A 25,827-nucleotide genomic window follows, 5' to 3' on the forward strand; every position below is an offset into this window, starting at 1 on the left:
GAATATAAGGCATCTAACTGTGGGTATAATGTCTGCCGGAGGGAATTCAGGTGGCTTGGTTGGCTTGAGCGTGGTGCTAGCGTGGTGCTAGCTGGCCACAGCAGGGGGTTGATAATGAATATAAGGCATCTAACTGTGGGTATAATGTCTGCTGGAGGGGATTCAGGTGGCTTGGTTGGCTTGAGCGTGGTGCTAGCGTGGTGCTAGCTGGCCACAGCAGGGGGTTGATAATGAATATAAGCATCTAACTGTGGGTATAATGTCTGCTGGAGGGGATTCAGGTGGCTTGGTTGGCTTGAGCGTGGTGCTAGCGTGGTGCTAGCTGGCCACAGCAGGGGGTTGATAATGAATATAAGCATCTAACTGTGGGTATAATGTCTGCTGGAGGGAATTCAGGTGGCTTGGTTGGGTATAATAATAATACTACATTACAATATCACCATTACTAGAACTGAAGTTGAGACAATGAGAAAATAGGATTATACACTACATTTCCAAAAGTATGTATGTGACACCTGCCCGTTGAACATCTCATCCACATGTTGGAACATTGCTTGGGAGGGGGAGGGGGGGGGGGGGGACTTGCTTCCATTCAGCCACAAGAGCATTAGCGACGTCGGGCACTGGTGTTGGGCGATTAGGCCTGGCTCGCAGTCGCCGGTCCAATTCATCCCAAAGGTGTTCGATTGGGTTGAGGTCAGGGCTCTGTGCAGGCCAGTAAAGTTCTTCCACACCGATTTAAAAAAAAAAAAATCTCTATGGACCTCACTTTGTGCACAGGGGCATTGTCATGCTGAAACAGGAAAGGGCCTTCCCCAAACTGTTGCCAAAAAGTTGGAAGCACAGAATCATCTAGAATGTCATTGTATCCTGTAGTGTTAAGATGTCCTTTCACTGGTGATCGTAGGCTTGTGTGCTGCCATAGTCAGCAGCTTCATGAAATGGGTTTCTAACAGTTCTCGTGCTGACGTTGCTTCCAGACAGGAACTCGGTAGTGAGTGTTGCAACCGAGGACAGACGATATTTACACACTACATGCTTCAGCACTCGGCGGACCAGTTCAGTCCGCTTGTGTGGCTTACCACTTCGCGGCTGAGCCAATATTGCTCCTAGACGTTTACGCTTCACAACAACCAGCACTTAAGAGTTGACCGGGGCAGCTCAAGCAGGAAAGAAATTTGAAGCATTGTCCACACACATACATACATACATACATACATATACATATATATATACATACATATACATATATATATACATACATACATATACACATATATACATATACACATATATACACATATATACACATACATACATATATACATACATATACATATATATACATACATATACATATACACATATACACATATATACATATACATATATACATATACATATATACACAGTGTATGTGTGTGTATATATATTATATACACACGTAGATACAGTGCATTTGGAAAGTATTAAGACCCCTTGACTTTTGCCACATTTACAGTTAAGTTATAGCCTTATTCTAAACTGTATTCAATTGTCCCCCCCCCCCCCTCGCCAAACAATAACCCATAATGACAAAGCAAAAACAGTTTGTTTTGCAAATGTATTACAATTTTTTTGTTAAAGGAATATCACATTTACATAAGTACTCAGTAAGTTTAGGTATTTTACTCAGTCTTTAGATGAAGCACCTTTGGCAGCGATTACAGCCTTGAGTCTTCTTGGGTATGATGCTACAAGCTTGACACACCTGTAGTTTGGGAGTTTCTACCATTCTTCTCTGCAGATCCTCTCAAGCTCTGTTAGATCAGATTGGGAGTGTCGATGCACAGCCATTTTCAGGTCTCTCCAGAGATGTTCGATCGGGCTCTGGCTGGGCCACTCAAGGACATTCAGAGACTTGTCCTGAAGCCACTCCTGCATGGTCTTGGCTGTGTGCTTAGGGTCATTGTCCTGTTGGAAGGTGAACCGTTGCAGGTTATCATTTGCTCATCATCTTTCCCTCAACCCTGACTAGTCTCCCAGTCCCTGCCGCTGAAAAACATCCCCACAGCATGATGCTGCCACCACCATGCTTCACCGTAGGGATGGTGCCAGGTTTCATCCAGACGTGACACTTGGAATTCATGCCAAAGATTTCAATCTTGATTTCATCAGATCAATCTTGTTCCTTTAGGCAAACCCAAAGCAGGCTGTCTTGTGTCTTTTACTGAGAAGTGGCTTCCAACTGGCCACTCTACCACAAAAAAAGGCCTGATTGGTGGAGCACTATAGAGATGGTAGTCTTTCTGGAAGGTTCTCCCATCTCACCTCCCTGACCAAGGCCCTTCTCCCGATTTCTCAGTTTGGCCAGGCGGCCAGCTCTCGGAAGAGTCTTAGTGGTTCCAAACTTCTTCCATTTAAGAATGGAGGCCACTATGTTCTTGGGGACCTTCAATGCTGCAGAAAAGTTTTGGTACCCTTCCCCAGATCGGTGCCACAGAACAATCCCGTCTCAGAGCTCTATGGACAAGGCCTTTGACCTCATGGCTTGGTTTTTGCTTTGACATGCACTGTCAACTGTGGGACCTTATATAGACAGGTGTGGGCCTTGACAAATCATGTCCAATCAATTGACTTTACCACAGGTGGACTCCAATCAAGTTGTAGAAACTTCAAGGATGATCAATGGAATCAGGATGCACCTCAACTCAATTTTAAGTCTCATAGCAAAGGGTCTGAATACTTATGTAAACAAGGAATTTGTTTAAAAATGTTAGATAAATTAGCAAAAATTTCTAAAAACCTATTTTTGCTTTGTCATTATGGGTTATGACTATATTTTCGTTAATTAATGGATGTGTGAGCGTTTCAGTCCGAGAGTCTCTTCTCTGCCACTAGAGTCCTGCATCAAGTAATAAAACAATTAGCTGGCAGTTGTCATGATGTTACCCTCTTTGGGTACAGTGAGCACCCCACCCCCCACCTCTCTCCCTCCCTCTCGCTCTCTCTCTCTTACACCCAGGTTGCTGTTTGGCTGTTTGGCAGGTCATTAATTCCTGGAGGAGATTCTTTCTCATGGCCAGACAGTAGAGAGAGAGAGAGAGAGAGCGAGAGAGAGAGAGAGAGAGAGAGTTTTCATAGAGAGAACAAAGGAATTTCTTCCACCTCACAGAACTTGAGAACTGAACAATATTCATGTTCTGGAGAATGTATAAAAGATTGGTGAAGTAGCCAGCTACGAACTGGTCCGTTTGGTACAATTTTGTGAAACTCAGAGACCAGGTTTCCCTGTGTACTCAGACCACATGTATACTCTGCTTCATCATTAAACTCCAGACTGCAGTCCAGTATCCGTTTACTCCTAGTGACCTACCCACACATTAGAGCACCAGACTCCGTTTTAATTAATAGAACTTATTTTTAACATAAGCCAGGAATGAGTGAGTCACTCAACCCCTATGCTGTTCCTGCTTCTGTTGCCTATTTGAGTGTTTAATATCCTACGGATTCTGTGATCGCCAAACCTCACGCAACCGCAAAATTTCAAAGCAATTTCACACTCACTTTTCTTCATACTTTGTCAGACGACGCTGTAACACACATATACAATATTTGTTCCACAACATCTTTATGCTTTCGTTAATAAATATGATTTTTTTTAAATGGACTCAAAATGCAGATGTTTATTTCAACTACATCTTAGTTGCACTTCACCAGTGAACCTCCAAGTGTACATCATTAATACTCAGTCTCAAAGGTTTATGTCCAGAGTTAATGAGTGCTTGATGTCATTGAGAAAAATCTGGACATGGCTCTCCCTTAAGGATGTTACAGTAAACATCTCATTGTCCTGTTGGTTTTTGTCAAACTGCACAGTAGCCTAATAAAGTTTAAAAAATCTAATTCAATAATATATTTTGTACCACTGTAGATGCTACACTTTTCACAAGTTGTGAACTCTGCAACGTTTCCACTCCGAGAACAGTAAATTACTGTAATTAATACAGTAATTCCAATACATTGGAATAAAAAAAAAGAAATTCGCACATGAGCAATTAGCAGGACAATAGACTCTTGCCGAGAAGGAGATCAAGGACGGTTGTATAAAAAAAAGACACTACACAGTAGCCTAATAAACATGTGCATTGTTTTTAATCGAATTCAATAACATTTCTACCACGGTAGATGCGGTCTTTGGTTGATGGACAATATTAAAAAGAGTCAAATGCATTTGTGCATTCAAATCGCTTTAGCCGAACATGTTGCAATTTATTTATGGGACGGCAGGCAGCCTAGTGGTTGGGTCAGTAACCAAAAGGTTGTTAGATCGAATCCCCGAGCTGACAAGGTAAAAATCTGTCATTCTGCCCCTGAACAAGGCAGTTAACCCACTGTTCCTAGGTCGTCATTGTAAATAAAAGTGTTCTTAACTGATTTGCCTAGTTAAATAAAAAAGGTCAAAAAAAATAACACACATTGTTGAATTATTCAAGAGTCCTTTCTCTTCTGTGCTGGTGTTCTTAAGAATACTAAAGAAGACATCCACCCTTGATGGGCTATCAGCAGGACACTAGTCTGGCCGAGTTCAGGGACATTAAAATGTATTAAATAGTTGTTTGTGAGGCATGTCACTTCTCCCATCTATTGCATAGCCCACCAAATGCACCCTTTTCCAATCACATCTGGATGGATCCACAATGAATTACTATGGCAATACATATCACTAAATGACAGAAATATTGGAATAAAGTAGGCTAACGAAACACATCCAATTGTTACAATAGGATTTGAAGAATAGACAACCCACGTGTGGTCAACTATTTCAGCACCATTTCCCACTGCTCTGAGACAAGCATGGGGACTGATCTTGATGAATTAATCAAGTTTGAATTTTTGGGGTATTGGTTTACCTACAAATTAGGTTGTGGAAATGTTAGGATTATTTAGCTCTTCACTCAGTAGCCTAGGACTACTCTCTACCGGTTATGTTGAACAGCGCCATATTTTCCCAACGGAAACACTGAGGCATACATAGACGATTGTAAAATTGTGTTGAGGTCAGGTGACTGTGGAGGCCAGGTCATCTGATGCAGCACTCAATCACTCTCCTTCGTCAAATAGCCCTTACACAGCCTGGAGGTATATATACACAAATGATAGTGGGACTAAGCACAAATCAGATAGGATGGCGTATCGCTGCAGAATGCTGTGGTAGACATGCTGGTTAAGTGTGACCTTGAATTCTAAATAAATCACAGTGTCACCAGCAAAGCACCTAAACACCATCACACCTCCATGCTTCACAGTGGGAACAACAAATGCGGAGATCATTCTTTCACCTTCTCTGCATCTCACAAAGACACAGAAGTTGGAGCCATTGGTGTCCTTTAGTAGTGGTTTCTTTGCAACAATTCCACCATGAAGGCCTGATTCACACAGTCTCCTCTGAACAGTTGACGTTAAGAATTGTCTATTAACTCTAGTGAACTTATCCTCTGCAGCAGAGGGAACTCTGGGTCTTCCTTTTGTGTGTCAGTCTTCACGAGAGCCAGGGTCATCATTACGCTTGATGTTTTTTGCGACTTGAAACTTTCAACGTACTTGAATGTCGGTCAATCCAGATAATTTAATGTCTTAAAATAATGATGCACTGTCATTTCTCTTTTCTTATGTGAGCAGTTCTTGCCATATTATGGACTAACCCTTTTTTCCAAATATGGCTGTGACAAGTGCACAAGCATTTACATCTGTGTGCTGCCCAGGTGCTCATCTGTGTGCTGCCCAGGGTCTCATCTGTGTGCTGCCCAGGGTCTCATCTGTGTGCTGCCCAGGTGCTCATCTGTGTGCTGCCCAGGGTCTCATCTGTGTGCTGCCCAGGGTCTCATCTGTGTGCTGCCCAGGGTCTCATCTGTGTGCTGCCCAGGTGCTCATCTGTGTGCTGCCCAGGTGCTCATCTGTGTGCTGCCCAGGTGCTCATCTGTGTGCTGCCCAGGTGCAGATAGAGAGTGAGGGAACAGGGTCGATATGGTAACCAAATCACCCTGCCCCAGGGCATAAAACCACCCTCCAATTCCAACCAGGTGTCCAGCCAACCTCTATATCCTGGAACTCTCACTCTGTGTGTGGGAGGAGTTCCTCTCTTCTACTTTGTCCTTTAACCTTTTCCTGACAGAGCTGTCAGACACTGAAGGGCATCTCTAGTCTCTTGGTAATGGTGTGCTTTATGATGTTGAGAGACATGGCATGAGGGATGCCTACTAATGTCTGTACCAACTGGCTGGCTCTAGGTCACCTTGACGCTTGTAACTTTAAGATGACTTCAAAAACAGAAGTGCAACAAGGCAGGGGAAGGACAGGGAGGGAGGGAGGACGTAAATACAGGATATACCATCTGCAGGAAGGGAGGACGTAAATACAGGATATACCATCTGCAGGAAGGGAGGACGTAAATACAGGATAGATCTGCTGTGAGAGATGTTTAAAGAGAGGAGGGAGAGGGAGGATGTATATACAGGATATATAAATGTTTAAAGAGAGGAAGTTGTGAAATGCATTGATGTGCATCACTTATGTTTAATTTAAATGTATAAAAAAAATGCTAGATTTGATGTAATATGCTGAGGACAAGCAAGCACAAGTTGTTTATAGAAACAAATATAAGCACAGTAAATACATATTTTATGAGCGTTCTTCTGTCGCAGATGAACTGATTCTTTGTCTCTACACTGTTAGTCAGGGAAGAAATCCACACATGTACACATACACACAAAAGAGAGAAATGGGCTCGAGTTTGCTTTTAGGGTTTCCTTGGGACCAACCTATTTATAGCCCTGTCTGTCTGTCTCTCCCCCACTCCCCTCCCCCTAGCTTCCGCCTACCCCTCTGTGTGTATGTGTTGTTATATAAGGCAGCATTAACTACGAAACAAACTCATTCACTGGAACCTATCCAGCCATTGTAATCATCCTGAATACACCAGGGAGACAGATGAGGAGGAGAGAGAGAGAGACAGATGAGGAGGAGAGAGAGAGAGAGACAGATGAGGAGAAGAGAGAGATGAAGAGAGAGAGAGAGAGAGACCCATGTATTTATACACGCTGAATAAAAACAGCCGTCAGATGACGATCACTACGGTGTGTGCGAGATATGCAACTACCATCAGACAGGTCTAGTCTCATGTGCCACATTGAGAAGATGCTGCTGCTGGGGCCAGCAGGTTTCTAAAGTAGTAGGGTAAAACACACAACCAAATTCCCTTATGTAGACACGCAAACATGGACAAAACGCTCCGTTCGCGCTTACACAGGCTGCAATCATCCGGCACCAAAGTCTGCCTAGTTAAACGGTTAAATGGTTTGTTGATTCATCTATGTATATAAAAAATAAAAATAAATCTTGTGTAAAAGATCACCTGAAGTAGGAACGTTCATTAACCGTTCCTCTACTGCAGTCTTCACACACACACACCATTAGCCCAGAGAGCCAGTCTCACCTGATTATCTCCAGTCCCACACCAATAAAAATTACAGGCTCCCGCTAATCATCATCAGTGGCCCTCGAATATGGTAATAAGGGACCTAGCTAATGGCGGAAGGAGTTTCCCGATCACCGGTGACACACACACACACACACACACACACACACACACACACACACAGTTAAGGACTAGGTAAATGATTAACATGTCACATTGTCTGATCTTAATTCAAAATCAGCAACACAAGTCGTCTCAAAATCAGCAACACAAGTCGTCTCAAAATCAGCAGGACTCAAACAGATTTTAACTACACACACACACACACACACGCTCACATTCACCAAGTCAATATTTGACTGGTGAATTGGGAGAAGGAAGAGATGAATGTACAGAGTCACACAAAGCTTTAGGGAGAGGAAGCCTTATGTTCGCAGGTGGCTCCTTGGACTCGTCTGCTGTAACCATGTACTTAAAAATGTAGCCTCGTCTTTAAAAATCATTCAAGCTAATTCAAATACAGAGCGAACATAGATCTATCGAGCCTCATGAAAAACGGAAATGGATTCTTAAAATGATTACCAACATATAAAAATACAATATACTAATCTTGTCCCTCATAATACTCAGAATTGTTCAGTAGGAAATGTTCCCATTTTCATCAAAGGAAATGGAAGAGAGATTCTGTTCCAGCTTAAATCAAGAGAGGGGTTAAGAGGGAAGGAGATACCCAGAGGCTTCACACAGGACCAGAGATAAAAACACCCCATGTCACTGTGTGGGTCTGCATGCATGAGTATGCATGTGGTGTGTGTGTGTGTGTGAGAGACAGAATATAAATGTGATTACGGGGTAAACATTACTGCCCGGGACACTCTGGACGGGGTGAACATTACTGCCCATGAGGTTAATATTTCTACTGTTATATTGCTTTCATTGTTTGTCACTAAGACATGAATCCATGCTTATTGAAATAGGTTGAATTAAATTGCAATTCAAAGAGTGCACAACATGGTTTTCAACAAATGCCTTAGTCACATCTTACATTTCAGAGATTAACGCGCACACACACACACACACACGGTGGTTCCAGTCTGCTTGGCGAAGCATCAGTGCTTCAAAGCTGCTCCAAGGAGATGAGCAAAGCCGGTTTCCCTGCGACAGCATTTCAGCTGGGAACAGGATGGAGACCCATGCACACTCAAACATGGGCTGTGTCCCACATGGAACCCCATTCTCTATATAGTGCTCTACTTTTTGTCCAGGGCCCACAGGGTGCCATTTGGGATACACCAATAGTACGCTGGAACATCCAGTACGATGTTAGTTTCGGTCACATAGACATGCTTGTTGGTGCAGCAATGCCAGTATGTGAAATATTTATCTACAAAATGTGTGGAGTTGGAACATCTCCCTAGCCTGACTGAACCCAAGGCAACTTTCTGGGAAAGTGAGGGGTCGAGCACATGTGAAATGAAGTTCAAGGTGTTTGTGTGTTAGTACTGCGTCTTTGATTAGATAAGGGACTGACTGAAAACTGTTGTCTGGGGCTGAATTCCCAGTGATCTCAGTGGATTTTTCCAAAATCTAACCAATCAAATATTGTGAAGGAGGCTAATAAGGGAAGGCTACCGTAGCAGGGATAGAGAGGAGGGGGAGAAAAAAAACGTTGTTTGATCCGACTGGAGCAATTACAGTATGACAAGTGTAATTGAAAAGGTCAATATCAAGTCACATACACACCACAGGGGCCACGCAGACACATACCTGAGGGATCCAGCTCTGGTTGAAATAATGCTAATAACAATATCCTTTCCGAGAACACTGACCTGTCCTTTTTAAAAGACATGAGGGATGAGGGGTGTAAGTGTGCGCGCCGTGACTCGCCGTCGGTCGTGCATTAACACCACCAGTGTCATCTCGTGGAGGGGGTGCAAATTAAAAGTCAACGTGGCCATGTGGCTCATTCAGCCCTGCTGCGTCATACCCTGCCAAACAAACTACAGTAGCTAGCTAGAGAGACTGGCAGAACATATATAAATAAAGACAGACCATGACCCTTTAGTTCAGTTGTGGGTGAGTGATCACACATGAGAGCAGAAACCATGACATTCACAGGTTGAATTAGAAGTTGAATTATTGGGTCAACTTCATACGTCCTCTAATGTTCTCCTTGTGCTGGGCTGCTATTTGGAAAAGATAAATATTTGTGTGTGTACACACACACACACACACACACACACACACACCACACACACACACACACACCTGAAAATGTCAAGGTTACACCTGATTACAGTATTCAGGTGTGGAGGGATATGGAATGGCAGGAAGTCTGTGGTCATCTGGTCTCCATGCCAACTAAGAGGGTCTAACTCGGATGGCGTATGGATTTTACTACCCTGCTGCCAGCTATCAAGGTGACCCAGTCTGTCCCATGGTTCTCAATGTCCTCTTTTTGTATCATACTTAATATCAAATCACCCAACATCCTATATGCCTCCACCAACACCATCCCTGAATATAGCAGTCCAGTAGTAGAATATGCAGTGTGTACTGAAAGTATTCAGTCCCTTTGACTTCTTCAAATTTATTACATTAGTCCTATTCTAAAATTGATTCAATTGTTTTTCCCCCTCATCAAATCTACACAAAATACCCCATAATGACGAAACAAAAACGTTTTTTTTTATATATAAAATGTTTGCAAATTTAGAAGAAAAAAAAATATCACATTTTACATAAAAGTATTCAGGCCCTTCACTCAGTATTTTGTTGAAACACCTTTGTCAGAGATTAGAGCCTCAAGTCTTCTTGGGTATGACGCTTCAAGCTTGGCACACCTGTATTCAGGGAGTTTCTCCCACTCTTATCTGCAGATCCTCTCAAGCGCTCCCCATCCAACCTGACAGCGTCGCTGCACAGCTATTTTCAGGTCTCTCCAGAGATGTTTGATCGGGTTCAAATCCGGGCTCTGGCTGGGCCACTCAAGGACATTCAGAGACGTGTCCCATAGCCACTCCTGTGTTGTCTTGGCTGTGTGCTTAGGATCGTTGTCCTGTTGGAAGGTGAACCGTCGCCCCCAGTCTGAGGTCCTGAGGGTGCTGGAGCAGGTTTTCATCAAGGATCTGTACTTTGCTCCGTTCATCGTTCCCTCAGACTAGTCTCCCAGTCCCTGCCGCTGAAAAACATCTCCACAATGCTGCCACTACCATGCTTTACCATATGGATGGTGCCAGGTATCCTCCAGATGTGACACTTGGCATTCAAGGTAAAGAGTTCAATCTTGTTTTCATCAGACCAGAGAATCTTGTTTCTCATGGTCTGAGAGTCCTTTAGGAGCCTTTTGGCAAACTCCAAGCGGGCTTTTACTGAAGTGGCTTTCGTCTGGCCACTCTACCATAAAGGCCTGATTGGTAGAGTTGGTTGTCCTTCTGGAAGGTTGTCCCATCTCCACAAAAGGAACTCTAGATCCCTTTCAGAGTGACCATCAGGCTCTTGATCACCTAAGGCCCTTCTCCTCCGATTGCTCAGTTTGGCCGGGTAGCCAGCTCTAGGAAGAGTCTTGGTGGTTCCAAACTTCTTCCATTTAAGAATGATGGAGGCCTGTGTGTTCTTGGGTACCGCCAATGCTGCAGAAATGTTTTGGTACCCTTCCCCCAGATCTGTGCCTCGACACAATCCTTGACCTAGAGCTCTACGGATATTTCCTTCAACCAAGTCGTATCACAAAGGGTCTGAATACTTATGTAAGTAAGGTATTTGTTTTTAATACATTTGCTAAAACGTTAAAAAAAAAACTGCTTTGTCAGTATGGGGCATTGTTTTCCTCATAAAATATTTTAAAATCAATTTTAGAATAAGGCTGTAACTTAACATGTGGAAAGAAAGTCAAGGGGTCTGAATACTTTCTGAATGTACACAAGAAAATAAGTCAGCTACCACAAACACATCTCACACATTCAAAAGCAATTTACTACCCAGTACCCACGTGTCTTGTTCCATCAGACTGCAAGGAAGCCTCCAGCTGAACACACACACACACACACACACACACACAATGGCAGCTCTGAAGAATTTGAATGAGCACGGATGCTGACCATAATTGCCAAATGCTAGAGACTGCATTAGAAATTCACCCATGCAGCACAGAAATCAGGCTATTCTTCAATTCCCCTGGTCCATCTCTGATGTTATTCCCCCCTTCCATCTCCTCTAAGTGGACATTACATATGTTCATATGCTATGGCAAAAAATGTTTAGAATTACAACATTTGCTGTAAACAAACATTGTCAAGCAGCCTCCAGGAAAAATGTGTAGAAAAGCAGGAAATTTGCTTTCAAAATGATACATTCTCTCAGCCTCATTGCAACATAGCATGAGATTAGCTAGAAAACTGCTAATTTTCCCTCTCCACTCTATGGCAGTGTAGAATTGAAGGAAATTTCACTTAAAAATACAAAAACCTCAACCTCATTATAAAATGTTTAGAATAGTATGAAATTAGCTATAAAACTACAAATTTGTCATCTTTGCTCCATGGTAAAATGTGGGTAATTGTAGTAAGCAAGCCATTGACCCCCCCCCAAAAAAATAATAAATAAAATAAATATAATAGATATATATATATATATATATATATATATATATAATAAAAAAAATATATATAGTAGGGGGGGCCCTTTCTCAGACCTTACGGGGGCCCTGTGAAACTGCGGTCTGGCACTGCATTACATGCCTCCGCTAAGCCCCTGTCAATTATTGGGTCAACACTGCCATGCCCGAGTGTCCTCAAGGGAGGGCAATTCAGTGCGTGTGTGTGGCCCATTTGCCTTTCAGATGAGCTGTTATCTGTGTGCAGACTCACACGGTGGTGCAACCCACTCCAGCCAGGGAGAGGAGGCACTTCCGTAGCCATATTTGGAAATGTGGGAAATCCCCCTGCAACCTGGCACCTCATCTCTATTCCACACAGTGTGGCTCGTACCACTAGAGACCTGAAGCTATGCCCAAGGTCAATGTCTCATTAGGAAGCTGAAATGAGGTGGAATCATCACCATTAACTCATCATGTGAGAGAGACAGTTCAGGCCGTTCCTGCACACAGAAACAACCCCCTCCTGTCAGTCTCTCTTCCCCCCTCATCTCTTCTCTCTCTCAAATGTCAGTCTAAAAGCTACCTGCGGGAGGGAGGCAGTTACACACACACTTCCACAGTTCTGTTTCTCTCATCTAATTACAACCAGAACCCACACAGCAATTTCAAGACGGAAGGATAGAAAAGGATGTCTCTTCTGGTACCCCCCCCCGATAAACCACCAGCTCTCCAACCTTCTCCTCCCTTAGTCAACTCTGGCCTAAGGGTTATACCTAGAGCTATACCTATAACTTTTAATATTGTTTTTGGAAGAAAGTGTTCTTTGACTCTTTGGAAGGCAAGAAGTGTTCTACATAGAACCATATATTTCCCAGCATGCTCTATTGCAGGGTGATTTTCAGAATTGTTTATTTTAAAATGTCTGTTTTCAGCATGTACATTGATTGATAAACGTTATGTTACAAAGATAAATAGCATACAGCACATTTTCCTAAACTAAACCAATCTGTTAGCAGTTGGACTTGCACCAATCTGTTAGTAGTTGGACTTGCACCCATTACTGAGATGGTTGTTCCAGTTTAGATGATTGGAGGTAGACTCAGTATTTCCCCTACACTGACAGTCATTCTGAATGCAGGTTGCGGGTGATAAAAAAAATAAAAGTCCACTTGTTGGATATCCCGTCTCCGGGTGGATTCCAATAGGATTTAAATATCACCCTGCAAGCCAGTATAATGTGAATTTCAGGCCTGATGGAGCCTGTAAACTAGGAGTTTCCCAACATCACAGTGTTATTAGTGTATAACCAGCCCCTCAAAGGCTGTATGATACACAGTGGTGTGAACAATTATTTGCCCACTTTCAAATTCTCTACTGAATGTTATCATATCTTCAACCAAAACCTAATATTAGATAAAAGGAACCCGAGTGAACAATAACAATTACATAACAAAGGCTTCCTGTAGTTGTTGAACAGTCTCACACTTCACTGTGGAATTTTGACCCATAAATGGGACCCATGTCGTCCTAAAAAGGTATACCTTTGACTCAGCTGTCCATAGAACACGAATTCGGCTCTGTATCAGAGAATTCTCCAGGAGAATGTCAGGCCATCTGTGAGCTGAAGCACAGCTGAGTCGTGAAGCACAGACAATCCAAAGCACACAAGACTACATGAAAATGGTTAAAAAGCAACACATTTGAAGTTTTGGCACGGCCTAGTCAAAGTCTAGACCTAATCCCAATTAAGATGTGGCAGGACTTGAAACAAGCAGTTCATGCTTGAAATCCCACAAATGTCACTGAGTTAAAGCAGTTTTACATGCAAGAGTGGGCCGACGCTAGAGGCTGATCAACAACTACAGGACGCATTTGGTTGCAGTAAATTGCAGCTAAAGATGTGGCACAATCAGTTAAAATCAAAATGTTCAAATCGTGTTTGTCACATGCGCCGAATAAAACAGGTGAAATGTTTACTTTTACAAGCCCTTAACCAACAAAGCAGTTAAGAAAATACCTAAAAAAGTAGGCAATAAAAGTAACAAAAAATTAAGAGCAGTAATAAAATAGAGAGCCAAACACACACACACACACACACAGGGGGGTACCGGTACAGAGTCAATGTGTGGGGGCACCGGTGTTGAGGTAATATGTACATGTACAGTGCCTTGCGAAAGTATTCGGCCCCCTTGAACTTTGCGACCTTTTGCCACATTTCAGGCTTCAAACAAAGATACAAAACTGTATTTATTTGTGAAGAATCAACAACAAACAATGCAAAACGTTATGTTTGGCGTAAAAGCAACAGCTCATCACCCTGAACACACCATCCCCACTGTCAAACATGGTGGCGGCAGCATCATGGTTTGGGCCTGCTTTTCTTCAGCAGGGACAGGGAAGATGGTTAAAATTGATGGGAAGATGGATGCAGCCAAATACAGGACCATTCTGGAAGAAAACCTGATGGAGTCTGCAAAAGACCTGAGACTGGGACGAAGATTTGTCTTCCAACAAGACAATGATCAAAACATAAAGCAAAATCTACAATGGAATGGTTCAAAAATAAACATATCCAGGTGTTAGAATGGCCAAGTCAAAGTCCAGACCTGAATCCAATCGAGAATCTGTGGAAAGAACTGAAAACTGCTGTTCACAAATGCTCTCCATCCAACCTCACTGAGCTCAAGCTGTTTTGCAAGGAGGAATGGGAAAAAATGTCAGTCTCTCGATGTGCAAACCATATAGAGACATACCCCAAGCGACTTACAGCTGTAATCGCAGCAAAAGGTGGCGCAACAAAGTATTAACTTAAGGGGGCTGAATAATTTTGCACGCCCAATTTTTCAGTTTTTGATTTGTTAAAAAAGTTAATATCCAATAAATGTCGTTCCACTTCATGATTGTGTCGCACTTCTTGTTGATTCTTCACAAAAAAATAGTTTTATATCTTTATGTTTGAAGCCTGAAATGTGGCAAAAGGTCGCAAAGTTCAAGAGGGCCGAATACTTTCGCAAGGCACTGTAGGTAGAGTTAAAGTGACTATGCATAGATAACAGAGTAGCATCAGCGTAGAGGGGTGAGGGGGGGGGGGCAATGCAAAGTGTCTGGGTAGCCATTTGATTAGATATTCAGGAGTCTTTTGGCTTGGGGGGTTAGAAGCTGTTTAGAAATGTCATGACGTTGGCCTGGGGGGGGGTAAGTTTATGACAGTCAAATACCTCTTCCCCACTTTCTCCTCTCGCTACACTACTGAGGTTACAGTTGCAAAACTCTTGGTTGTTAACATAGAGATTCTAGGAACATCAGAAGGTGGGGGGAAATGAACTATATTCTGGTAATCTGACCAATTGAACATATGCAGTGGTACTTAATGGATATGATGTCAGTTCGGTTGTCATTGAGACATTCTCATCAATGATAAGTTGACAAACTCTACAGTGGAAAGTCTACAGAGTTATCGGATTCACATGGAATTGTTGTTCAATTTAAATGTTTGAATATGAAATTATTCATGATGGGATGAAATGTGATTTTAGCTTCTAAAATGTGAGATTTGGGTTTTCGTAAGGTAGGGCTCTGCTCAAATCAGTGGCCCGCCCCTGTGAAGGGATATGGGCTATAAAACCTTTCAAACACGCCCTCCTCTCCCTTCTTATATAAGCCCTTGAGGACAATATAACCTCCTGTTCCGAGGACGACGGTCCAGCTCTATAAATATTATTTAGTGGAGCCAGACTAGTTAATTACAGGATTAGCTCAATCAGGTAATATTAATTACTGATAAATTATTTTTTTAGAATAGCATGTCATATCACTTAATCCGGCATAGCCAAAGACACAACAGAAGCTTCTTAGACCTAGACTTGGCAGTCCAGTACAGCTTGCCGTGCGGTAGCAGAGAGAACAGTCTATGACTACGGTGGCTGGAGTCTGACATTTTTTAGGGCCTTCCTCTGACACCGCCTGGTATGGAGGTCCTGGATGGCAGGAAGCTTAGCCCCAGTGATGTACTGGGCCGTACGCACTACCCTCTGTAGTGCCTTGCGTTGGAGGCCGAGCAGTTGCCATACCAGGCAGTGATGCAATCCTTCAGGATGCTCTCGATGGTGCAGCTGTCAAACCTTTTGAGGATCTGAGGACCCATGCCAAATATTTCAGTCTTCTGAGGGGGAATAGGTTTTGTCGTGCCCTCTTCACGATTGTTTTGGTGATGTGGACTCCAAGGAACTTGAAGCTCTCAAACTGCTCCACTACAGCCCCGCCGATGAGAATGGGGACGTGCTCGGTCCTTCATCTCCTTTGACTTGATCACGTTAAGGAAGAGGTTGTGGTCCTGGCACCACATTGCCAGGTCTCTGACCTCCTCCCTATAGGCGGTCTCCTCATTGTCGGTGATCAGGCCTACCACTGTTGTGTCATCAGCAAACGTAATGATGGTGTTGGAGTCATTCCTGGCCATGCAGTCATGAGTGAACAGGGAGTACTGAGCACGCACCCCTGAAGGGCCCCCATGTTGCGGATCAGCGCTGCGGATGTGTTGTTACCTACCCTTACACTCAATAACTGACAGTGGTAGGGGGAAATTACTTTTTTCACATAGAGGAATTGGGTGTTGCATAAATTAATAAACTCGGGTTCCCCTTATCTAATATTAGGTTTTGGTTGAAGATCTGATAACATTCTGTATTAAAAAGAGAAATCTGAAAGAGGAAAAATGATTTCATGGCACTGTAAATAATAATTTTAAAGGCTGATAGAACCCTATGAACAGTTCTCGAAAGCCATTTTATCATCTAAAATGTTCTATTGGTAGAACCCTTCATAGAGGCTTCTTGGTAGAACCATATACAGGGTGTTCTATGAAGAACACTACATAGAGGGTTCTAGGGACAGACAGTTCTGTAGCTAGCTAGCTACTCTGGTTCAGACAAAGCTCTGTAGCCCTCTGTCTCAACTACAGTTGCAGAAGGATACAAAAAGACGTGCAGCACTGACTAATTTGAAAAGAAAATCACTGGTTTGAAAGGAGAGGTCGACCGATAAATTAGGGCCGATTTCAAGTTTCGGTAATCAGCATTTTTGCACACAGTTCATGGCCGATTACATTGCACTCCACGAGGAGACTGCGTGGCAGGCTGACTACCTGTAATGCAAGTGCAACAAGGAGCCAAGTTAAGGTGCTAGCTAGCATTAAACTTATCTTATGAAAATCAAAATCAAAACATAAATCACTAGTTAACTACACATGGTTGATGATATTACTAGTTCATCTAGCTTGGCCTGCGTTGCATATAAATCGATGCGGTGCCTGTTCATTTATTATTGAATTACAGCCCAATTCACCAAATGGGTGATTAACAAGCGCATTCAGAAAAAACCCCACTGTCGTTGCACCAATGTGTACCTAACCATAAACATCAACGCCTTTCTTAAAATCAATACACAAGTATATATATATATATATATATATATATATATATAGTAAACCTGCATATTTAGTTAATAGTGCCTGCTAACATGGATTTCATTTTAACTTGGGAAATTGTGTGACTTCTCTTGCATTCTGTGCAAGCAGAGTCAGGGAATATGAGGCAGTTTGGGCCGCCTGGCTCGTTGCGAACTGTGTGAAGACCATTTCTTCCTAACAAAGACCAATTAATTTGCCAGAACTGTACATAATTTTACATAACATTGAAGGTTGTGCAATGTAACATAAATATTTAGACTTAAGGATGTCACCCAAATATGGAACGGTTCCGTATTTCACTGAAAGAATAAACATTTTGTTTTCAAAATTATATTTTCCTGATTTGACCATATTAATGACCTAAAGGCTCGTATTTCTGCGTGTTATTATGTTATAACCAAGTCTATGATTTGATAGAGCAGTCTGAGCGATGGTAGGCAGCAGCAGGCTCGTAAGCATTCATTCAAACAGCACTTTCCTGCATTTGCCAGCAGCTCTTCACTATGCTTCAAGCATTGCACTGTTTATGACTTCAAGCCTATCAACTCCCGAGAATAGGCTGGCAATACTAAAGTACCTATCAGAACATCCAATAGTCAAAAGGTATATGAAATACAAATTGTATAGAGAGAAATAGCCCTACAATTACAACCTAAAACTTCTTACCTGGGAATGTTGAAGACTCATGTTAAAAAGGAACCACCAGCTTTCATATGTTCTCATGTTCGGAGCAAGGAACTTAAATGTTAGCTTTTTTACATGGCACACACTGCACTTTTACTTTATTCTCCAACACTTTGTTTTTGCATTATTTAAACCAAATTGAACAAGTTATTATTTCTTTGAGACTAAATTCATTTTATTGACGTATTATATTAAGTTAAAAGAAAAGTGTTAATTCAGTATTGTTGGAATTGTCATTATTACATACAAAAATCGGCCGATTAAATCGGTATCGGCTTTTTTGGTCCTCCATTAAAATCGGTATCGGCGTTGAAAAAAAAAAAAATCATAAAATCGGTTGACCTCGATTTGAAACGATCCCACTGCATGGAGCCAATCCTCTATCCTAACCTAACTGGTGCAGTCTGGTGGGTGGTCTGTTAAGTACAGTAGCCTACCATCCACATAAAGCACTCTGCTGGGTGGTCTGTTAAATACTGTTGTCTTCCATCCACATTGGATCAGAGAATTCACCCAGAATGACCTAAGAACAATTCATATGGCCGCTGTCGCACCTCTGTCACTGTCCATGTCCAAAATGGAAGCCTATTCCCAAAAGAGTTAACTACTTTTGACCAGGGCCCAATAGGTCTAAAGTAGTGCACTATACAGGGAATAGGGTGCCACTTGGGACAAATAGCACAGGCTGATGTACTGATTGCTGCTGTGGTAGAAATATGATATGTCATCCTAGGGCGCAGATTGTAGAGAGTTTGTGTTTAAGTAATTATGTCTGGGTTAAATCTGATTGAGCGGTGTTACTTTCACGGGACAGGACATTAATCTGAAGAGATTGACAAGAGAGAGGGATCAGGCATTCTATCCTCCTCTCATCCCTAGATCCTCTGCATCCACACCCTAACGACTGTCCTGTGTGTCACCCGTAGAGGACTGACACCCCAGCTGTCCTGTGTGTCACCCGTAGAGGACTGGGAAACCAGCTGTTTCAACCGACGTCTGGGCTGAGACACACAGACAGGAGCATGTTAACAGACCAGCCAGCATTTAGAGTAGTGGTTTAGAATTGCCTTGTGCTTCTGCATTGTAACATATAGGTAATAATTCACACCTGCCTACAATGTCTAAAAACCACAATGGATCTCCACACATTTGAGCACCCTAGAATTCAATTTAACCAACAAAAAGGTCTACAGTGAACACCCCAAAGTATATGGAACAACATTTCAATGTAAGCTACCACCTTGTTTTTCAGAAGTATATATATATATATATCTCAATGACAGGTAGTGAGTAATGTATGTTTTTGAGGACAAGTACATGTCAACAGGAGATAGGTATTTAAACCGCTTTGTTGAAGTGTGAATATCTCAGTAAACAGGGAGAGGGGGGGGGGGGACAGAGAGACCAGCATGTAGCCTACTGCTGTGACAGTAGGGAGTGTCTGTATACGTCACTCCGCTGATTTATGACAGTATCCTGCTCCCAAAACAAAATCTCTACCAGAGTTGTTATCAACAAGTGCGTGCAGTGAAGCCTTGTGTGTCTTTAAGATGTAAAACTCCGTCCTTGCTTATACCAACCAATATTTACAGTGGAATGTACGGTCAACAAAGACTGAGGAGAGTTCTCTGGGGAGTGTTCAATATTATAGCCACACACAGTTCTATTGAATAGGAAAACAAACTCTAAAGTGTTCGTCCCATGTTTCATGAGCTGAAATGAAAGATCCCAGAAAATGTTCCACATGAACAAAAAGCTTATTCCTCGCACACATTTGTTTACATCCCTGTTAGTGAGCATGTCTTCTTTGCCAAGATAATCCATCCACCTGACAGGTGTGGCATATCAAGAAGCTGATTAAAACCGCATGATCATTACACAGGTGCACCTTGTGCTGGCAACACTAAAAGGCAACTAAAATGTGCAGTTGTGTCACACAATACAATGCCACAGTTGTCTCAAGTTGAGGGAGCGTGCAACTGACATGCTGACTGCAGGAATGTACACCAGAGCGGTTGCCAGATAATTTAATGTTATATTCTCTACCATAAGCCGCCTACAATGTTGTTTTACAGGTTTTGGCAGTACGGCCAACTGGCCACACAACCTCAGACCACATATAACCACGCCAGCTCAGGACCTCCACATCTGGCTTCTTCACCTGCGGGATCGTCTGAAACCAAACACCTGGACAACAGATGGAACTGAGGAGTATTTCTGTCTGTAAAAAAAGCCCTTTTGTGGAGAAAATTTTTTTTTCTGACTGGCTGGGTCCATGGCTGCACCCATGTCCAGTCACGTGAAATTGGACTTTAGACAGATTTCCACCGGTCTAATGTCCAATGCTTGTTTTCTTGTCCCAAGAAAGTCTTCTTATCATTGGTGTCCTTTAGTAGTGGTTTCTTTGCAGCAATTTGACCATGAAGGCCTGAACAGTTGATGTTGAGATGTGTCTGTTACTTGAACTCTGTAAAACATTTATTTGGGCTACAATTTCTGAGGCTGGTAGCTCTAATGAATGTATCTTCTGCAGCAGAGGTAACTCTGGGTCTTCCTTTCCGGTGGTGGAATCATCAGAGCCATATTTTCTTATTTCAGCTGTCCTTGCCATAATGCGGACATGATATTTTACCAAATAGGGCCATCTTCTGTATACCACCCCTGATTGTCTCAAACAACTGATTGTCTCAAACGCATTACGGATAGAAATTCCACAAATTAATTTAACAAGGCACATTTGTTAATTGAAATGCATTCCAGGTGACTACCTCATGAAGCTGGTTGAGAGAATGCCAAGAGCGCGCAAAGCTGTCAAAGGCAAAGGGTGTCTACTTTGAAGAATCTCAAATATATTTTGATTTGTTGAACCCTTTTTTGGTTACTACATGACTCCATATGTGTTATTTCATACTATCGATGTCGTCACTATTATTCTACAATGTAGAAAATAGTACAAATAAAGAAAAATCTCAAATGAGTAGGTGTGTGCAAACTTTTGACTGGTACTGTATGTTTTGACTATGACAGTTTACAAATCGAAGGTAACACCAAGTAACTTAGTCTCCTCAACATCACAACCTAGGCTACACTTATGAGAAATAAGTTTTGGTTTATTAATTCCATTTACGAGTTGTCAATGTATTAATTGTATTTTGTTTGGAGCGCTCCTGTCAATGTTGAGTAAGGACACGCACCCGACTGACTACACATAGCAGGCCTAGGCTAATGTACTGTTGGCTTATAAAATGTGCCCATTAGGGAATATGATAGTATTTCTGATCGTCTTAACTCACCACCACTAATGAGCTGTGGAGCATCTCAAAGTAATTTTTTCACTTCAAAAACAGCAAGTAAACAAAAAGTATATTTTTTTAACATCCATTAAAAAAAAGTGACAATAGTTCCTCAATGTAGTCTATTTGAAAAAGCTTTCCACCTCCGTTTTTCGATAATCACTCCTCATGAAAGGGAAAAGAAATGTCATGTAATCAGCGGTGTCCGGAGATCGCTCGCATGGGAAACTGAGGGTCCAGAATATTTAATAGATTTTTGATTAATAACATGAATCAGATTACTTCTTAAGCAGACAGCTTGATGAAAACCAGTCACTATTCAGATCCCCAAGAAAGTATACCACTCGGTTTACATCACATATACGGTCAAGCATTTCACACATTATTTAGAAACTGACTGTTTGCACTTGGTGGCCAATAGCAACATCGCAAAAGAATAGGCTTTAGGTGAGGCAGGTGAACATGCAACCATAACACTTCAATAACGCTTGACAAACAATCTTCTGTAAGCATTACAGGGACATGGCTCTGAATATATACAGCAACACCTCTCCCATGGGCATTCCTGTCTCTTCTTTCCTTGTATTGCAACTGCTGTATCAAAGGAATTAGCCAAGTCAGTCTCAGAAATGGCTAATATATGAATGTTATCTGATGTTAGCAAGTTATTGATTTCATTAACCTTATTTCGAAGGCTACATATATTAATATGGGCTCATTTCAGCCCTTTCCTGAGTCGCTTATCAGAGATAAACTTAATATGGAAAAGAGCAAACAAAGCAAGAGACAAAAAACATTTACCAGTCTGTTAAATCAGTTGGGGTGTGTAAGCTACGAAACTCATAGGCTCCCTCATCCCTCCATCTCTCCCTCATCCCTTCATCTCTCCCTCATCCCTTCCAGGCTTTTGAGAGGGAGGGTGGACAATGAGCCTGTCACAGTGGATGGAAGTAATGTCCCCACTCGCTCTGGGAGCTTTCACGGCTGTGATAATTTATTTGCTCTACTGGTGTACAGGATAGACCTCGTTGAGGAAAGATGTACGTTCCTCTCAAGTTGTTGTCTCTTTCCAGAACAGCTACCTTGTCATTGAACCTCAGGATCTTGACAACTAATGGCATGGGCCTATCACCTGGGCCGGTGGTGAGTTCAGTCCAGTGGACGTGCTCCACCGCAAATCTTCCTGTGGTCCATCTTCAGTTTCTCAGAGATCATTTCCCTCACCTTATCCTCAGACTCTATCTGGGTCTCATGTGGAGATTCTGCAATTCCCTCCACAACAACGTTGTTCTGCCTTGATTGTTCCCTGATATAACAATGATAGAGAAATCAGATTATCATGGCTTCACATACAGAACTGATGTGCTCTCAGTGATTTACAGAATGCGGTCATCTTGCAGTTCTCCTGTTTGAACTGAATGAGCTCATCCAAGGAGAACTGGGTCTTGGACTTGGTCTTGGACCTCGCTGGTCAGGTCTTCCATTATTTAATTAGTTGAAGCTATTTAATTGTACCAACTGCTTTAGAACTATTTTTCTTTTTAAAACATCCTTCACCTGTAATAGAGAGAAACCACTGTCCTCAATGGTACTCCCACCGGCTTTGGTCTTCACCATGGTAGCAACGTAGGCTACGCTGTACAGTACAAGACTGGGCAGGTTGCAGGGAAGATGGATCAGCAGGAATCAAGACAGCCACAAGCTCGGGACAATCCATGCAGAACGACAGATTTTTACCTTGTTCACGCCAGACGTGACGCCTGACATTCAGGCTAAAGAGTTTATCATGGCCTGAGAGTCCTTTTGGCAAACTCCAAGCAGGCTGTCATTTGCCTTTTTACTGAGGAGTGGATTCCGTCTGGCCACTATCATAAAGGCCTGATTGGTGGTGTTGCAGAGATGGCTGTTCTTCTGGAAGGTTCTCCCATCTCAACAGAGGAACTCTAGACCTCTGTCAGTGTGACCGTTGGGGTTCTTGGTCACCTCCTGACCAGGGCCCTTCTCCCCTGATTGCTCAGTTTGGCCAGGCGACCAGCTCTAGGAAGAGTCTTGGTGGTTCCAAACTTCTTCCATTTAAGAATGATGGAGACCAGTGTGTTCTTGGGGCCCTTCAATGCTGCAGAAAAGGTTTTGGTAGCCTTCCCCAGATCTGTGCCTCGAAACAATCCTGTCTCAGACTAGAGGTCGACCTAGAAATCAGAACACCGATTTGGGATTTTTTTTTTTTTACACCTTTATTTAACTAGGCAAGTCACTTAAGAACACATTGTTATTTTCAATGACGGCCTAGGAACAGTGGGTTAACTGCCTTGTAAAAATCTGTCATTCTGCCCCTGAACATTGTCAGCTCGGGGATTCAATCTTGCAACCTTACAGTTAACTAGTCCAACGCTGGAGCCACCAGATTACATTGCACTCCTCGAGGAGCCTGCCTGTTACGCGAATGCAGTAAGCCAAGGTAAGTTGCTAGCTAGCATTAAACTTATCTTGTAAAAAAAAAAAAAATCATAATCACTAGTTAAACTAGTAATATCATCAACTATGTTTAGTTATCTAGCGTATCTTGCATTGCATATAATCGATGTGGTGCACATTCGCGAAAAAGGACTGTCATTGCTCCAACCTGTACCGAACCATAAACATCAATGCCTTTCTTAAAATCAATATACAAAAGTACATATTTTTAAACCTGCATATTTAGCTAAGAAATCCAGGTTAGCAGGCAATATTAACCAGGTAAAATTGTCACTTCTCTTGCGTTCATTGCACGCCGAGTCAGTGTATATGCAAAAGTTTGAGCCGCCTGGCTCGTTGCGAACTAATTTGCTAGAATTTTACGTAATTATGACATAACATTGAAGGTTGTGCAATGTAACAGGTATATTTAGACTAATGGATGCCACCCCTTAGATAAAATACGGAACGGTTCCGTATTTCACTGAAAGAATAAATGTTTTGTTTGAGATGATAGGTTCCGGAGTCGACTATATTAATGACATAAGGCTCGTATTTCTGTGTGTTATTATGTTATAATTAAGTCTGATTTGATAGAGCAGTCTGACTGAGCGATGGTAGGCAGCAGCAGGCTCGTAAGCATTCATTCAAACAGCACTTTCGTGAGTTTTGCCTGCAGCTCTTTGCTGTGCTTCAAGCATTGCGTTGTTTATGACTTCAAGCCCATCAACTCCCGAGATTAGGCTGGTGTAACCGATGTGAAATGGCTAGCTAGTTAGCGGGGTGCGCGCTAATAGCGTTTCAAAGGTCACTCGCTCTGAGACTAGTTATTGCTCTGCATGGGTGCTCTGCATGGGTAACGCTGTGTCAATGGTGGCTGTTGTCGATGTGTTCCTGGTTCGAGCCCAGGTAGGGGCGAGGAGAGACAGGTGTATGTAAATGTAAATGTATGCCTTTCCAAATCATGTCCAATCAATTGAATTTACCACAGGTGGACTCCAATCAATTTGTAGAAACATCTCAAGGATGATCAATGGAAACAGGATGCAGCTGAGTCTCAAAGCAAAGGGTCTACTACTTGTGTATTAGGTATCTTTTTTGCAAACATTAAAAAAACCTGTTCTGGTATTGACATTATGGGGTGTTGTGTGTAGATGAATCCATTTTAGAATAAGACTGTATACTTTCTGAATGCACTGTAAAAAAAATACATAAAATATGCATAATATATACCCGTGATTGATTGTGATTATCTTTCATATTCAGATGTTTGCTTTCATCATATTTGGTGATGCATTTCAGCATACCTCACTGAGATGGAGCAGGCAAATAGCACTACTGAAATGACAGCAATTATCTCAACACAAGGCCAAAATGCATTTAACAGATCATCTGCGGCAAATGGAGAAATCTAATTTAAATGGATAAACTCTCTCGTGGATTACCTATTGAGCAAACTAGACAGGATGATTAAGCTTTGACACACACTTCAACACTGTGTGTGTGTGTGTGTGTGTGTGTGTGTGTGTGTGTGTGTGTGTGTGGGACAGCAGAGGTTGTGATGGTTGGTCACAGCAGATTGTCTGGAGGTGGGGATGTCCTCCTTTCAGAGCCAAGTATATAGGCTGAGGCACACACACACGTGAGTCACAGCACAATGTTGCAGACGGTGTCTTGTATTCTCGGAATCTGAGCGAGCTTGAAGATTCCGCAGTCAGCAAGGAGCTGCCAAGCAATAGCAACGTCTTCAGAGAGACTCTGCACCGCACCACACTGCCAGAGTGTCTGCAAGTACACCCCTTTCTCAGGAGATAACGAAGACAATCAACTCCCATGTCTACCTCTTAAACATCAGCCCCCGAAGCTCACAAACAGA

At 42.4% G+C, this 25,827-nt stretch overlaps 1 protein-coding gene across 2 annotated transcripts in view; it reads right to left on the minus strand.

Moving 5' to 3' along the window:
• The window catches only part of LOC135523399 (brain-specific angiogenesis inhibitor 1-associated protein 2-like), a 95,720-nt gene that overhangs the window by 66,421 nt on the left and 3,472 nt on the right, over positions 1 to 25,827 (minus strand). The gene's annotated exons all lie outside the window — the stretch shown is intronic.

This window comes from Oncorhynchus masou, chromosome 31 (genome assembly GCF_036934945.1).
Source record: "Oncorhynchus masou masou isolate Uvic2021 chromosome 31, UVic_Omas_1.1, whole genome shotgun sequence".
In the NCBI taxonomy this organism is placed as follows: Eukaryota; Metazoa; Chordata; class Actinopteri; order Salmoniformes; family Salmonidae; genus Oncorhynchus; species Oncorhynchus masou.